A 14436-nucleotide genomic window follows, 5' to 3' on the forward strand; every position below is an offset into this window, starting at 1 on the left:
CAGTACAACATAGATGGCGCTACGTTGCCACAGCTTATGGCAGTAGAACGCGATTGTTATCGGGTCCCGTTTCTAAATTTGCAAACTCATATAATTACTCATGTACGCACCAGTACACAGACACTTCACGAAGTCAAAGACCACAACCGATTCACGAGATCTACTTTTTATCCAGGTCAAATCAACAACACTACGTAGCGTGTTCTATGCCTGCATGCCTCGCACTCTGAAAGACCTGGGTTCGATTCTCCGTATCTCTCTGACATTTTTTATTTTTAGATTCTCGTGTTACAACGTCAATAACGCCCACGGCTGCTTTTCTGCGACACGACGCAGAAACGCTATCGCGTTAAAAAGTAGAGTGACGTCATCAAGAGGCCGTATGAGGCACAAAGTGAGCCGAGAACCGCCACTTCAGAAAATCCTACGCATGTAGTTTTGTCTATATATACTCGCCACTGGCCGACCTCCATGTGGGACCAGTTTTCCCAACATTCGTACCAAAAATGGGACGCAACCCTTTGTCGTACAGCGTTCCGGTTGGTGTCATACGATTTCTCGTTGCATACAGCTCACATGTGCTAGTCAAGTTGGAGGCCAGCTTGCGGCTGGGATTCGAACTGATACGTGCACTTTCAATTGTATTCCTTCCCAGACTTCAGTATAAAAATTATGATACAACCGTTCTTCGTACAGAGTTCCTGGTGGTGCCGTACGTGCGTGTGTGTACCACCTCAAAGGGAAAGGCGTCTCCCACATCATCCTAAAAAGAACTCAATTCCCGGTCTCACAACCGACTGCAATCACCATCCACGAATCTAAAGTAGGAACCAACGATTCGGTCGTGCGGTTCAAAGAAATTTAATGCATGTACAGCCTTTGTCAAAAGTAACCAGGCTCCATGGTTTGCTTCTCACTCGTATAACAGAGCCCTCAGGGCTTCCCTAAAGATCATAAAGTTCTTTGAAGGTGAGAGCAGGGGTTCTTCTTACAATACAGAGGTTTAGAGCTTGAGGTCTGGCATAATAGCTTTAATATACGACTTGTGGCATAATATCTTTAATATACCAGTAATATGCGTTGTGGGGCTAGTTGGTTCATACTCAGATGTCTTTTATGCGCACAGAAAGACGACACAATAAGACAAGGTAGACAGGACGGAGCGCAAACTTTCAACTGTTTTATTCCGGAAAAAGTACATGACATTTATACCAAAAAGAATGGATAGTCATCAGTGCCACGTGCAAGCCAAAACCCGGGAAGGATTGCGCTCCATCCTGTCTACCTTGTCTTATTGTGTCGTCTTTCTGTGCGCATAAAAGAAATCTCTTTAAATACGTGTAGCCTGGTTTCTGTTGACAAAGACTGTACGAACATTACGCGTAAACAGTGCACCCAGGGACAGTAACACCTTCGCATTCCCACCTGCCAAATTTTTTTTCTTTCCTTTGTTGCATAGAAAAACTACTGAAAAAAAATTACCGGTCTAATCTATGCAACGCCGAGGTTACCCGAATGAAGGAACGCATGTGTGATGTTCAGTGAGGTCAAAACAGACCTCATGCATACACAAGGAAGGTTGTCACTAAAGAAAAATTTATGCACTTGTTTCTTTACCTCACTTTAAGCACCCAGCGATGACGTAGAGTGTATGATATCGGCGTCTCTGCATAGGCATTTGTTTTTAATTTAAATTACTTTTCAGTGTTGTCACGTGTTCCAGGTGGGGTTGGTCTGGCGGATGCAAGGAACGAAGGCTAGCGTTAGCACAACCATTTATAGATATTTTATTCACGCGAAGAACCAACCGGACGCAAGGAAAATATCACAGTCGATGCGAGCAACGTGGACACTACAAGCACTTGCGAGCGCGGACAAGAGCACAGCGAGGAATGCTTGGAACTTGTGCGCGAATGCTAGACAGAACGCAACACACAGAAAGCCAATCTACGAGTTCAAAAAGCATAAAAGCTGCAATGTTTTAAATGAGTGTCTTTTAGGTCATCTCGTGAGGTTATTGTGCATTCATAAGAGGATAAAATTTTGCTTCACGTACGGTGTCTTTAATTTATATAAATTCTTACTTTCGTCATGGTTCGCTGCGAACAAAATTGGAGCCAGTTTTTGTTGTCCCACTAATTTGAAGAGCTTGCAACGATTACATGAGCAAGTTCGCTTTGCATAAGCTTCTACAGCCTGCAAACCAGTTTAAAGGGAGCGGGTATTTGGGGTATCTGTTGCTGCAGCAATAACTTCGATGTACGTAGTTAATGCGACGCGCCTGTACCTTCAGTATTTTATTTCTCATCTATTTCTTTCAACTCCTTCCTGTCTACAAGCGGTAGTGACAGCGGATATACCAGTTGGAGATAGTCATTTTCTCGGGGTGTGTACGGACTACGGACTGACATAAACTAATATTTGGACGAAGGGAGGTGACATTGTAGGCGCTAAATGCATCCCTGCATTCAAAACCCACACCAACTCATGCCTCATTCCTCAGGTGCTTCAGATCCCACCATACCCCCGAAATCCCCATAGCCCCGAAAACATGAACATCAAAATTCTGGGAAGCACACGCAGGTGTCAATAGAGGTAAACTGTACAGGAGCTCGTGCGCCGCACATCCTCTCCTCACAAAGGCGTGCCGCTCTCGGAATAGAGACTTCGTCGGAGGTGGTGACTCGGCATCTCGGTCCATCATACGGCTCTTCCACAAACTGAAGAGTCCCATCAACATAAATAGATCACAACAAACTTTTTTTCAACAGGCAAAAATCTGATACTCTACCGTGTGATCTCAGTGTCCTTGTCAAGAGTTCGTTATTATATATCCTAGAAGAACAAAGCCTAAAGCAATGATTTATAGTCTCCGCGCGATCACACAGGTGACAATTCATCGGCCATAGCACAAACACCTTCAGAGCATAAAGACACTCCGTGACAGCCTGCCTGGACATGGGGAGATCAAAAAAGAATTCTTTTGCAGGGGATATTTGAATTTCCCACAATAACTGTTTTTTTTTTATCAAAGGGTAGCATATCTGGCGTATTATCTAGAAAATAATAGAAGTCTTGCAGAGATCGAGAAGAGGACCGACAGACAACACCGAACACAAAAAATGGTGTTTAGATAAATAGCGATTCATAATGACGACTTACACTATAAATGTGACATACACTGACATGAAAGTTTATTTCTAACATACAGCGCTCTACTATACCACCTTAATTATTTTTTCTATAAGCACTGTTTCGCACTTGTAGCCTTCGCAGAGGACGATGTCTGCGGCAAGACCTACTTAACTAGACCTGCACAGATGACGGGGTCCTATGAAGCAGCGTGCGCCAACTTTCGTTAGCTCTTTGGCCGTTGAGGGCGCTCGGTTGCCCTGTTCATTTGCTATGATCATCATCATTTTATGCCATTTCGTGTCTGCTATTTAATATATTTATTTTGTCTTTCTCTGCTATCATAACGTCAGCAATGAAAATGGCCATAATAACGACTTTTTCGCTGTAGAAGAGTACAAACATCGTCTTCTTTTTGGCCGCTTTCTTTTCGTCGGCACCACCATGCCTAGCATAGATAAATGGAGGACAATGATTACGTGGATAAACGTTGCAACTGTTATGTTGGAAACAAAATGATGAAGGAGGCCGTTTTATCAACAGGTATATATTAACGCAGCACCAACTGTAATGTTTCTATCCTAGCTGAAAAAGGCATGAACTAGAACATGCACGCTGGAGCAGTGCCACCTGTGCAGGTCTGTAGTTCATTAGGTCTTTGTCTTCGGTATCTGCATACCACGTTTCACTGAATGCCAATAATATGTTAACTGACCACTCTTTGAGGGCATCGAAATATGATTGCGGGCACTCATACAGAGACTGGAATGTCGACCGCGGCTGCAAAAAAGCAGCATGCATTGTAGTTCGCGTACAAAGAAATGCGAACGTTACGATGAATTGGAATGAAGCTGATCGAGAGTACTAAACAACACAGGGCAGAGGACAGCCACTTAGGGAACATATAATTGCTTATACCACCGAGAGCGCGTTTCACTGTCATTGCAAAACACTTCATATCATGTAACAGTGAGGCGACCCATACTATAAAATAAACGAAAAATGTCCAAAGTGTGTAACATTTGCGACAGGATAGTAACGAAGGTAGCATACATCCGGTGACGTCGAGACAGGAGAATTGGACTCTTAGATCGGCATGCACGCATCATATCGGGCATCCTGGCCTGGAGCCGTTTCGCTGGGCCCAAGGAACACCTCTGCGTCCTGCAAAATCCGAAACGCGGGTGTGTACGAGCCTTTAAATTAATATGGCACTGTCAGGTGCCGAATAATGGGCAGCATATATTACCCAGAGCGTAACCCCCACCCTAATGTTTAAAGGTGCACAGAAGAGGAATCTGAACTCCTATTTTTACCGCTGGAACTCGATCTACACGTTCCGAGTGTTCTTGGAAACTTCGAATTATTGCCCCGTGCGGCAAATTTCCCTAATTTAAATGGATTAACGTCGGGCTCCCGCCTTTTTTTTGAATTCCCTGCAAACGGCGGGAGGAGTCGACCAACCTTTCATCCAGTGGTGGCTTGCCGCTCTGCCATCGGCGGAGCCCAGTCAACCACGGATATCCGTGGTACGTACGATCACGATCCGAATCTCCAGTGCCAGGTGGGTATGTCCGTAGGGCATCCCTATGGACGTCCATACCCGGATATACGCATCGGAGATTCGGAGTATGTCCGAGGGACATTCATTATCGGATGGCTGGCGGATATCCGCGGATGTATGTCCGACGGGCATCCGGGAATATCCCTCTGGGTATATGAATTTACTTCACATACATATTTTGTTTTACCTCACACAAAAAAAATTTGGGTAGAAATTCTGTTTTGCAAACGACAAATTCAGCCGATCAGATTTCTATACCAGCAATTCGGATTAATCAGTTAACATCCCTCGAATACGGTGCTGATATTAAAGCCCTTTTCACCCCCAGCATTCCTCAGAGAGGTAACCGAGGCATGCTGCTTTCCATGATAGCCGATAGGGACCTTGGAGGAAGGAAAATTTAGGACCCTATCCATGAAAACTGAACTCCTACCAGGAGCCGCAACCACCGTGGCCGTAACAGATCTACAGGCCTAAAAGTCGATGCAATCCAATCCGTCAGCCACCAGTTCTGGCGCGGCCCGCGCGGGCGGCGCGGTGCACAATAGCTGCATCTTTGCGTAGTTTTTCGTCGCATCGTGCTTCTTTCGACCTTTATTTTTGCTACACTATGTGATTTGTTTGTTCTGTGGTTGCTTGGCTGTGCTATAAATGTGATGTATCATCTACGCGCTCGACAAGGCCTTCTTCTGCAACCGAAACTCTCGTGAAAAAGCTACTGCACCTGGGGCGCGATTACGAGTCGCTCAAAATCGTCTCAATCGGAAAGTGTCTCAAAAAGTGTCTCATTTGCCCCGTTCCTATTGGTCGGTCGTGACCAGCGGCCATATTGGTTTTTTGCGTCACCGGCCGACGTCATAAGTGTGCCAAAAGTGGTGACGTTGCTCACCTAATTATGCGAGCCGATTGAGACGATTTCTTGCGACTAGAACGAGTGGTCTCAAACCGCTCGAGACAGAAAATGGCGGTTGTTTACATGGCCGGTGGCCGCGCGAGCAGCGGTGTAAGAGGGTGCATGAAGACGGTTTTGACGTGCCGGACGAGTTGTTTCGACGTTTTGACATAGGAAGGAGCATAATGGCTGTGCGACGAACTCGGCGTTGAACTTGGAGGTGTGCGGGTGAGTGCGCGGTCAGTGGAGCGGCAAGTGCCTGTGCGCGCCTTCGCCGCCGGTGGGTTTCAAGACACCGTAGGAAATGAAGTAAACGTCGGCGTAGCCCAACCGACTGTGCAAGTGTTTGCGGTGAGTTGCGGAGACCACTGTCAAAGTTAAGTCGCAGAAGGTGCGCGCTTTTCGGCGAGACCCCTCAAGACAAGGCGGCGGCGAAGGTGGACTTCCTTCGCATAAACTTTCGCCACCGCAGTATCCCCGGCGGCGTCATCCGAGCATCATCCGAACGGAACGGCACCACCAACACGAATATCAAGTGCTTAACCCGAAGCGGGCGGCATGAGTTGGTTACGAGGCGGAAGAGTGATTGTTGCCGCAGTGACCGGGCGTGCCGGCTCTTAATTCCCGCAGTGAGATTGCAAGCTCCCATCAGCTGCACCGGTCTGCTTCCGTATGTCGGCAGTTGCTGCAGTGTGATTATTCATGGTCGCCGGGTATTTTCTGAACAAAAATAAATATAATCACGCATCGCCCTTGGAGCACATTTGCCATCGATAGCAGCAAGGTGAGTTCACACTGGCGAGTCGCGGAGGTCGCGCGGCAGGCTTAAATCGATTTATTACGCTCCCTCCCCGCTTTACATGTGCTTCGCAAACCGTAACTAATTGACCGAAATCGGTCGCCTAGAATACTAGCGCGACGATTGCAACTCGCCAGTGTGAACTTGCCTTGAAGCTGCCTTCGCCGGTTTTCGAGCCAAGCGCTTCTTCCAAATTGATCTCGGCAGACTCGTAGCAATCACTGCCTTTAAACAGATTTTTCCGCGCACTTAAGACGTCTGCGCAGTACTTTGATTCTGCGTAATGTGTAAAAAAAGAGGACAGCCCTCGAATCAGCTGATTTTTTTTCTGGCTGCCATGTTTACGATGGCTGAATATGTGCGTGGAGGGATAAGGCTGAATCGGTTGAATCAGGCGGCAGCTCACGCCGCCTAGCCGCCGCTAACGACGCTTTTCCAGCGTCAGCGCACCCTCGCGGCAGCAAAAGTGACTGAAGAGCAAACTTAATTGCAAAATTGAGGACGCTTCTTCTTTTGCTTCATGTCGTTCAGTTTGAAACGTAGTTTGTTAGCGAAATAAAACATTCTTCAAATTATTAACGGTGTGTTTACAGCAAAACTTTAGTATACGGTCCCTTATTGCGCAACTAAATGCTTCCTGGGTGGAACCCTACTATTAGACACCACAACCTCGCTGCTAATTGGTTGATTCCGCGGTCAACAACTCGCGGTGTCGTCATTTTGACGTCAGAGTCTCAAAATTGAGACAAAAACTCGTAATCGCGCGTGCAGCGCGCCTGTCTCTTGCTCTACACTACGAAAAAAATGAGACGAGGTGTACATGCATGGTGTGAATCTTAAGGCAGTTGTACGTAGGTTCATAATTGCGATAAAACAGAACGCACGAAAACGATAATGTCAGAACTGTGTGTGTTTTGCAGTGATTCGCGACTGACTTCTTACTATTTTCTTACTGCCTTTGCGGTGTGGATGTGGCCCGCCTGAGGAGTGTATTGGTGCTTAAATTATGCCATGTCACAGAAAGCGCAGGTTGGTTGAAAATAATGTAAAATTCGTCTGCCTTCACAGCTTATCGACTTGTTTCAATGTTAGGCTTGGCGAATGGATGTTTCCAACCATCTACTGCACAGTGCAGATTACTGTGCAGTAGCATTGTTTGGAAAGCTGAAGTGTTTTGTTAAATTTCCGAACTTCAGTCACACGTTATTCACATATTTCCCTATCGCTGCGTACTGACTGCAATTAGACCATGCAATGCATTAGTGCAGCTTTGTCAAACATGTTCATGCCCATAGGGCTCAGTGCTGAGCAAGGTAGCAGGCCCATATATGGCACACTCAGAGATACATGTCCCTGAATTGTGATCAGGCCTCTCTTTCTTACACCTGTGGAGCTGTGAATCATCAGATATGTTGTTAGTGCCGGTTGCGTGCTTCATCAACGAACCTTGTGAGCAGGCTTTTTTCGACAAAGGCCATGTTTTGCTGCATCATGACATCTAACGTTATTTTGATATTTTATATTTTATTTCATGGCCATGCAGTATGGATGTGACTGACCTATGACCTATAGTACCCGAGAGTACAGCAGTAGCCTACAGGTTAGTCTGAACTAGAGTGCAAGTTTCTTCCTCTCATGTAATTGATACTTTCTTTTTGCACTGTGCAGTGGAGGGTATCCGGCTGTAGTGCAGTGTATGTGTGCAGTGATGGTTAAAAGTTTGCGGGATGCGAGTTTTTTCTGTACTGTGCTGTTAGCTAAAGCAGTTTAATCAAAAGACTAGAATCATGAGGGGAGATGGATGCTCGAACTTATTCAACAACAGCTTATTCAACAAGCTGGCTGCCTAGTGAGGCAGTGTAAAAACAAATATTTTTCTGGAAATCCACATCCCGCAAACTTTTTTCTATGACTGAGCCCTGTGTTAACCACTGAGTCATTAGGTAGCTTGCAGCTGTGCGGTAAGGATTCTACTCTCACACTTGAATTTTTTAGACCTTCAGTATGGATGTGATTGCCTGTGGGAGTAGCTATAGTGTCTTGCACTGTAAACACATTGTTCATGCACTGGCACAGAGTTGTTTGCAGTAGTGTGTATCTTGTCTTTTATTTTTGCAGTGTTTATAAGCAAAATATATTGCATTTCAAAAAATATTTTCACCTTCATTGGGTACTCCTTCTTGCTAAGAGTTGGTAAGATGTAAACTTGCTCTCATGGCTACAGATGCCTAACCTTGGACTATTCGTTGCAGAAACCATCGTAATGAAATATATGTGCAGTCTGAGGAACACTGCACTCCTTACACACCTGCCTATCACCTCTGAATACATGAACAGCTTTTATAATTTGATGCAACTCAAGAATGCAGTGGCAAATTCCCCTCAAATGAGGCCTTACACCCAGTAGTATTGACCAATTCTCAGACGTTGTGGTTATTTCCATAACGTGAAATCGCAGGTGGCTGGCATGTGCCTCCGTGAAATGTGATTAACCACCACATCATGAAAACCAATCGACGCCATTGGCTGGATGGCCTCTGTTGAGGGGCATTCGCTGCTGCGTTCTTGAGTTGCATCCTACCAGAAGTTTGTACCAGGTGTAGGGAACATACCAGCCTCTGTCATGTTCCACTAATTCTTAACAAGCTGCCTAATGAAATTTTCTTGCTTAATAAGTGCAGAGCTGTTAAGCTGTCTTATTTTCAAATTCTTCCAGCCCTAATACTGGGCTGGAAGAATTTGTTCCGTGCAGATTTTCTTCGTGTCTTTACAAGTTTTTTTTTAATTTCGTAGCCTGTTTGAAAATATATTTTATTATTACTATTTCAGTAATATCCAAGGAAACATATGAGTGGTGTTATCTTTTCTCATGCAACCGGTCGGAAAAAAATTGCCTGCTCTCCCATTTTTGTCTTTTTTAGACCTTTGCAACCCGAAGGTAACATAACTGCAAGCTGTGCTTGGCACTATGACATTCTAGATTACTATGTAGATTACTAGTTTAATTTTGTTTTGTGTGCTATATGCATTTAAACTCTTGTATACCTCTTATCGAGTCACAGAGTTGCATTGGTATGTGGCAGCAAGGATGGAGAAACTATAGGTTAAAATTATGAGATTCTCTTGATATTGTCCTTCATTAACCTTTTTACTTACAATATCTCGCACTTAAAAATTTGCTTAACCTTTCAGTAACAGTATTTTTGTGTGTTCGTTTGTTTTTCAGAGCATCCCTTTTTGAATACCAAGTTCAACCATGAGAGTACTGCCTGCACAGTAACCCTTCCTATTGCATGAAACTTCTGCCGGTATGACCAACTTGAAGAATTCCTCTTGAAAACTGAAAGCAGCTTTAATGACATTAATAAAATTGTCTTCAATCTGATACATTGTGCTTTGTGGCCGTTAGTTGCTTCATAGAGGAATGAATCTGACATATGGGGGTTTATACAAGCCCATGGGAACTGCCCGATAATTACTGGCTGCAGTCACCAAGGCCTGCTTCATGAAAGCACAGAAGGCATGACATGCGAATGGCCACATTAGATCCGCGGGGGATATCCTCGGATATCCGGATCGGACGTCCGTGGGAGATCCCGTCGGAGATTGGCGGATCTCCGACGGATATCCCTATATCCGAAAAGGGACGTGCGTCGTACGTCTGCTGGACGTACAGTGGTTATCCTAGAAAAGCCAAGCACCTGGCCGGGGGAAAGATGCAAAGGGTCTCCTCTGGGAAAGGGTCTAAGACCATTTTCCATTCTCCAAAAGGGTCGATCAAGAGCAATAATCAAGAGATATAACAGTCACTGACCCAGATCGAATTCTGGGTCAGTCTGACCATGGACAAGTACAGTGAAACCTGCATTCAAAGTCACGTGTGCCTCGAGCGTCGATCGGTTCGAAAACCCGGCCAACGAAATTATATGGCGCAAATGCAAGTACTCTGCACGTAACTTTTTTTGTTGCCTACAAAGCGTTTGCAGCCCAGGTCGCGGCTATCTTTTTCTTCTTCATATTCGCTACTTCGTTTTCTTTCAAGCCCACAGGGGCCCAGGAAATTTTTATGCTGGAACAAAAAACTGCGGACGTAACTGACACCGAATCGCTCGAAAATAGACGTTGAATGCCAAATTCCTGCATTAAACTTTTCCAGTAATTTATCGTTCGTTCGCTGATTCGGCGTCATAATTTGTAATAAATTTTGTGCGCTTTATAAAGAAGACGAAGACGCTCTTGCCGCGAGCCGGCCTGCTCGTGCCAGCGCGTGCCCACACTGTGGAACGAAACGCAGGCTGCGCTTCTGCGCCCAGCTCTACAGCTTTGGCGTTCGTGGTAAGCTGAAGCACTCCTTTTCTTGCTTGAAGTGTTCGAAAGCCTTTATTTGGGCGCCGCCGCGGTGGCGCAGTGGTTAGAGCGCTCGGCCAGTGAGACAGAGTTCCCGGGTTCGAACCCGGCCGCGTTTCGATGGAGGCGAAACGCAAAAGGCGCCCGTGTGCTTTGCGATGTCAGTGCACGTTAAAGACCCCAGGTGGTCGAAATTATTCCGGAGCCCTCCACTACGGCACCACTTTCTTCTTTCACTCCCTCCTTTATTCATTCCCGTACGGCATGGTTCGGGTGTCCACCGAGATGTGACAGTTACTGCGCCATTTCCTTTCCTCAAAACCAATGTTTTCTTAAATGCGCGGGACCAGATGTCCGCAAGCACGTCTACGTTACTGAGCACAGCGCGCAATACCAGACGAAACAGTGCGCGTGGATTTGGGCGCCAGCACTTCGGACGCATACTCGTGTCAACGCTGTAATCGTCGAATATGTGGTGGTTAAGTTCGGTTTTGCCCAGCGTTACCGGCATTCCATCAAAAACTTGCCCGTATTTGGCTGTACTTTTTGCTTCCCCTCACGCGCTTCTCGGGTCCACGAAAGGGAAGACTATTTCGTGAGCAGTAGCAAGGCGTATGCGAGCAAAGAATATATGTTCGACTTAGGCTAGAGGTTCAGAAACCGTATAGATGCACGTGTACACTTGCTCGAGCGCCATGTCGAGAGCACGCAGGAAACGGCTGGCTGCGCGTCTGTGGCTGTTCGGGGTATGCGCTCCGTCACCCTTGCTCTGGGCCGAGTTTTCAATTTTGTTAATCATAGGAATTTCGAAAAGTCTGCCCATAAATTCAAAACCAACAGTACGCGCTGAACGAAAACGTATTGCCGCCTTGCTTTTCGTGACAGTTTACACGGAAGCGCGGCGGGGCGTGCCTCCAGTTTCAAGAACAGCCGCAAGCGCACGCGCACTCGGCCCGCATGGGTAGCTGTGGCATGGGCACGCGCTCGCACGATAGGCGCGTTTGTGTTGCGTGTTCATTTGCACTACGCTCAAAGATTGTGTCAGAGTATATAATACAGGTGACGGAAGTGCGCATCGGGATCCGTTCTTTCTGTACGATTAGGCGAGGTTCCTCTTGGGGCGAGGAACGCCGGCGGGACCGCCTCTTCAGATACTGTGAGCACGTACTACGTCGACCGCGTCACATCGTCGTCACGTTGGTCGCGTGCTGCGCTGCTCGAAGGGCGCCTCCAGGCGCCGCGAAAACTGCTCTAAAAAGCGCCCTCTATGTTTCTAGGTAGTACAAAACCGTGATTGTAGCAATCGGAAAGTGGTGCCTGTGCAGCTGATCAGGTTGCAACGTCCGATCGAATCGCGCCGCATGAACTTCGATCTGCAGACAACTAACGAACCTATGCGTCTATGCTGCGGCCGTAGCGGCGTACTTCGCATCAAATTCGTTCGTTTAGGGCTCCAGCACGCGCTGACAGCTTGAGCATATTGTCACTTCAGCATTTCAGATTGGTTGAAGCATTACTGCATGAGGCTGCATGGGTTACCGAATTCTGAATGCGCCAGGAAATCTGCCTCCTGCACGCACTGGGTGGGCTTACCAGTCAATTATACGGGCAGACATATCGAAGGTTTTAAACAAACTGTATGTTTTGCTGCATAGGTCTCTTTTTTAGCTGCTTGCATCAGTGTGCCATATGACTACGGGATGTAGTGGCCTGCAGGCCAAATTGTCTTATAGGGAGCACGGATGCCTCATTCTGCGATTGCACGTGCCTTGATCTAGGCTTATCGTACACTTAGCTTTGGACATTGGTATGGAGTCTGCGACATAGCCAGCATGGCACCCGTGTAGTGCAACCGAACGAGAAAGCCAGGCGCAGCTACGGTAGCATGTCCGTGTTTGCAGCCAAACTGCAGCATTCCAAGAAGGCGCGGAGCCGAAATGGGGCCTCGAAGGCTAAAACAACGTATCCCGTTACACGGAGAAACGAAAACGCGGTCCTGTAAGAATGCCCCTCAACGCAACTCGACTGTGACAGGCGCGTCCATAAATTGTAAGGTCGAGGCTTCGCACCAGGAGGCCCGGAGCTGAAGAGGCTTGCGCGCCGACCCCAACCGGGAAAGAAGACTGCTGCCAAGCGTCGAGTCGCCGACCATGAGAGGGAAAGGGGAAGACAGCGGCCAAGCGTCGAGTGCTCGGCCCAACGGGAGAAGCTCACTGTATTCCGTCCACTTTGGACGTACTATGTATTTCAGTCCATAATATAGTCCTGTTTTGCTTTCCTAAAAGAATGTTGTTGTCTCTTCACTGTTGTTGCACAATAGCGAACCCATATAGTTTAAAAGTTATCCCACAACCCGCGTTCCTCATCTTTGAAAGTTGCAAAATGTAACATTGGGAGACTCAATCATGGTCACCTGCGACATAGCAGCAGGGACAGTGATGTTTCGGGACAGAGGGCAGCTCTGCCAGATTGACATGCTGTTAACATTTCCTTAGATGGCACGCGGACGGGGAGAGTCCGTTTTCGAAAAGCTAGGCTGCTGCATCCAGGTCATGGCAATATATATGTGGTACGTTACATTAAGTGATGCTGGAAGCCAGCTAGATTGGTGCTGTACCTATACCTTCAAAGCTCCAGCGCAGGAGGCCTTTGGTGTATGTAGCCGTCCCTGGCATCAAAGGTGGTGCTGACCTGTGGCAAAGAGTCAGAAGAATGAATAGATAAACGAATTGCTTCAAAATATAGTCCGTGCTGAACAATGAAGAATTTGCTTGAAAACTGCGCTTTTAATAGCCAGAAGCTTAAGTGAATTATTAACCCTGGCATAACATACAGATAACAGAGAGACAAGTGCAATTAAACATTGTTCTGAGCAACAGTAGGTACCAGTCACAGGATTGATTTGAAAAATAAGTGTAAAGTTTGATTGGCCGTGCTTTTTGAAATAAATGTGCTATAAGGAAGGAAAAAAAAGGATGTTGATGCCTTAGCCAGATTATAGCAGTGTTTCATTTGTCTGGAGAATTTATTGCAAATATATTGTCATTTGCATTTTCTAATGTGCTGCAAGTTCACATTCATTCAGAGTCATGCGTGTATCACCATGTATGAACAGAGCAAGCACAGCCTCAGGCAGTGCGTGGTTTGTGGGTGTGACCAAAACCTGGTTATTTTTTGCGTGTGGGCATTGGAAGATCATAGCAATATTCATGTTTCAAGGCCACTAGCACAAGCTTGTTTGAAGGCAGTTGTTTGCACCTGCCTTTGTAATGAAATAAATGAAGTTTTGCCATGGCTTCTATTTTGTGATGGTGCTTAATAATATATTTGCGTATGGTTATAATTCTACCATTCTTTAAAATTTGACAAGTATGTATATTAGCATTTTCGCTATTCTAAAATTTAGTCATTATCACAATTTAGTACAGTTTAGACATTTTTGACGTATAGTCTTTATTTGAAGAATTGCTCATGCCTATTTGCCATGAGAAGCAGACAGCACACAAGATTTTATTTTGTCAGAGGCGCCAAATGTTAACAAGCGCAAACTTGCTAGAGTACGTGCCTATATTAAGCTTGATGAGGGATACCATGCCCTATATAGTACATCCTTATGTTAGCACTGGACACAAGGAAATGAAGGCATCATTGCCACATCAGAGACATGGGCAGCCAAAATGGGGCAGTGCACGCATGCACTAT

The 14436-nt window shown here is 46.2% G+C and overlaps 1 long non-coding RNA gene across 1 annotated transcript in view; it reads left to right on the forward strand.

The window, feature by feature from the left end:
• Positions 1-9738, forward strand: part of LOC149352582 (uncharacterized) — a 34596-nt gene extending 24858 nt beyond the window's left edge. The window contains exons 2-3 of the long non-coding RNA XR_016289538.1: positions 7931-7987; positions 9614-9738. This is a non-coding gene — a long non-coding RNA (uncharacterized LOC149352582). The remainder of the gene's footprint in view (positions 1-7930; positions 7988-9613) is intronic.
• The last annotated feature ends 4698 nt before the right edge of the window (positions 9739-14436 follow it).

This window comes from Amblyomma mixtum, chromosome 3, assembly GCF_055824585.1.
Source record: "Amblyomma mixtum isolate Tamu chromosome 3, ASM5582458v1, whole genome shotgun sequence".
In the NCBI taxonomy this organism is placed as follows: domain Eukaryota; kingdom Metazoa; phylum Arthropoda; class Arachnida; order Ixodida; family Ixodidae; genus Amblyomma; species Amblyomma mixtum.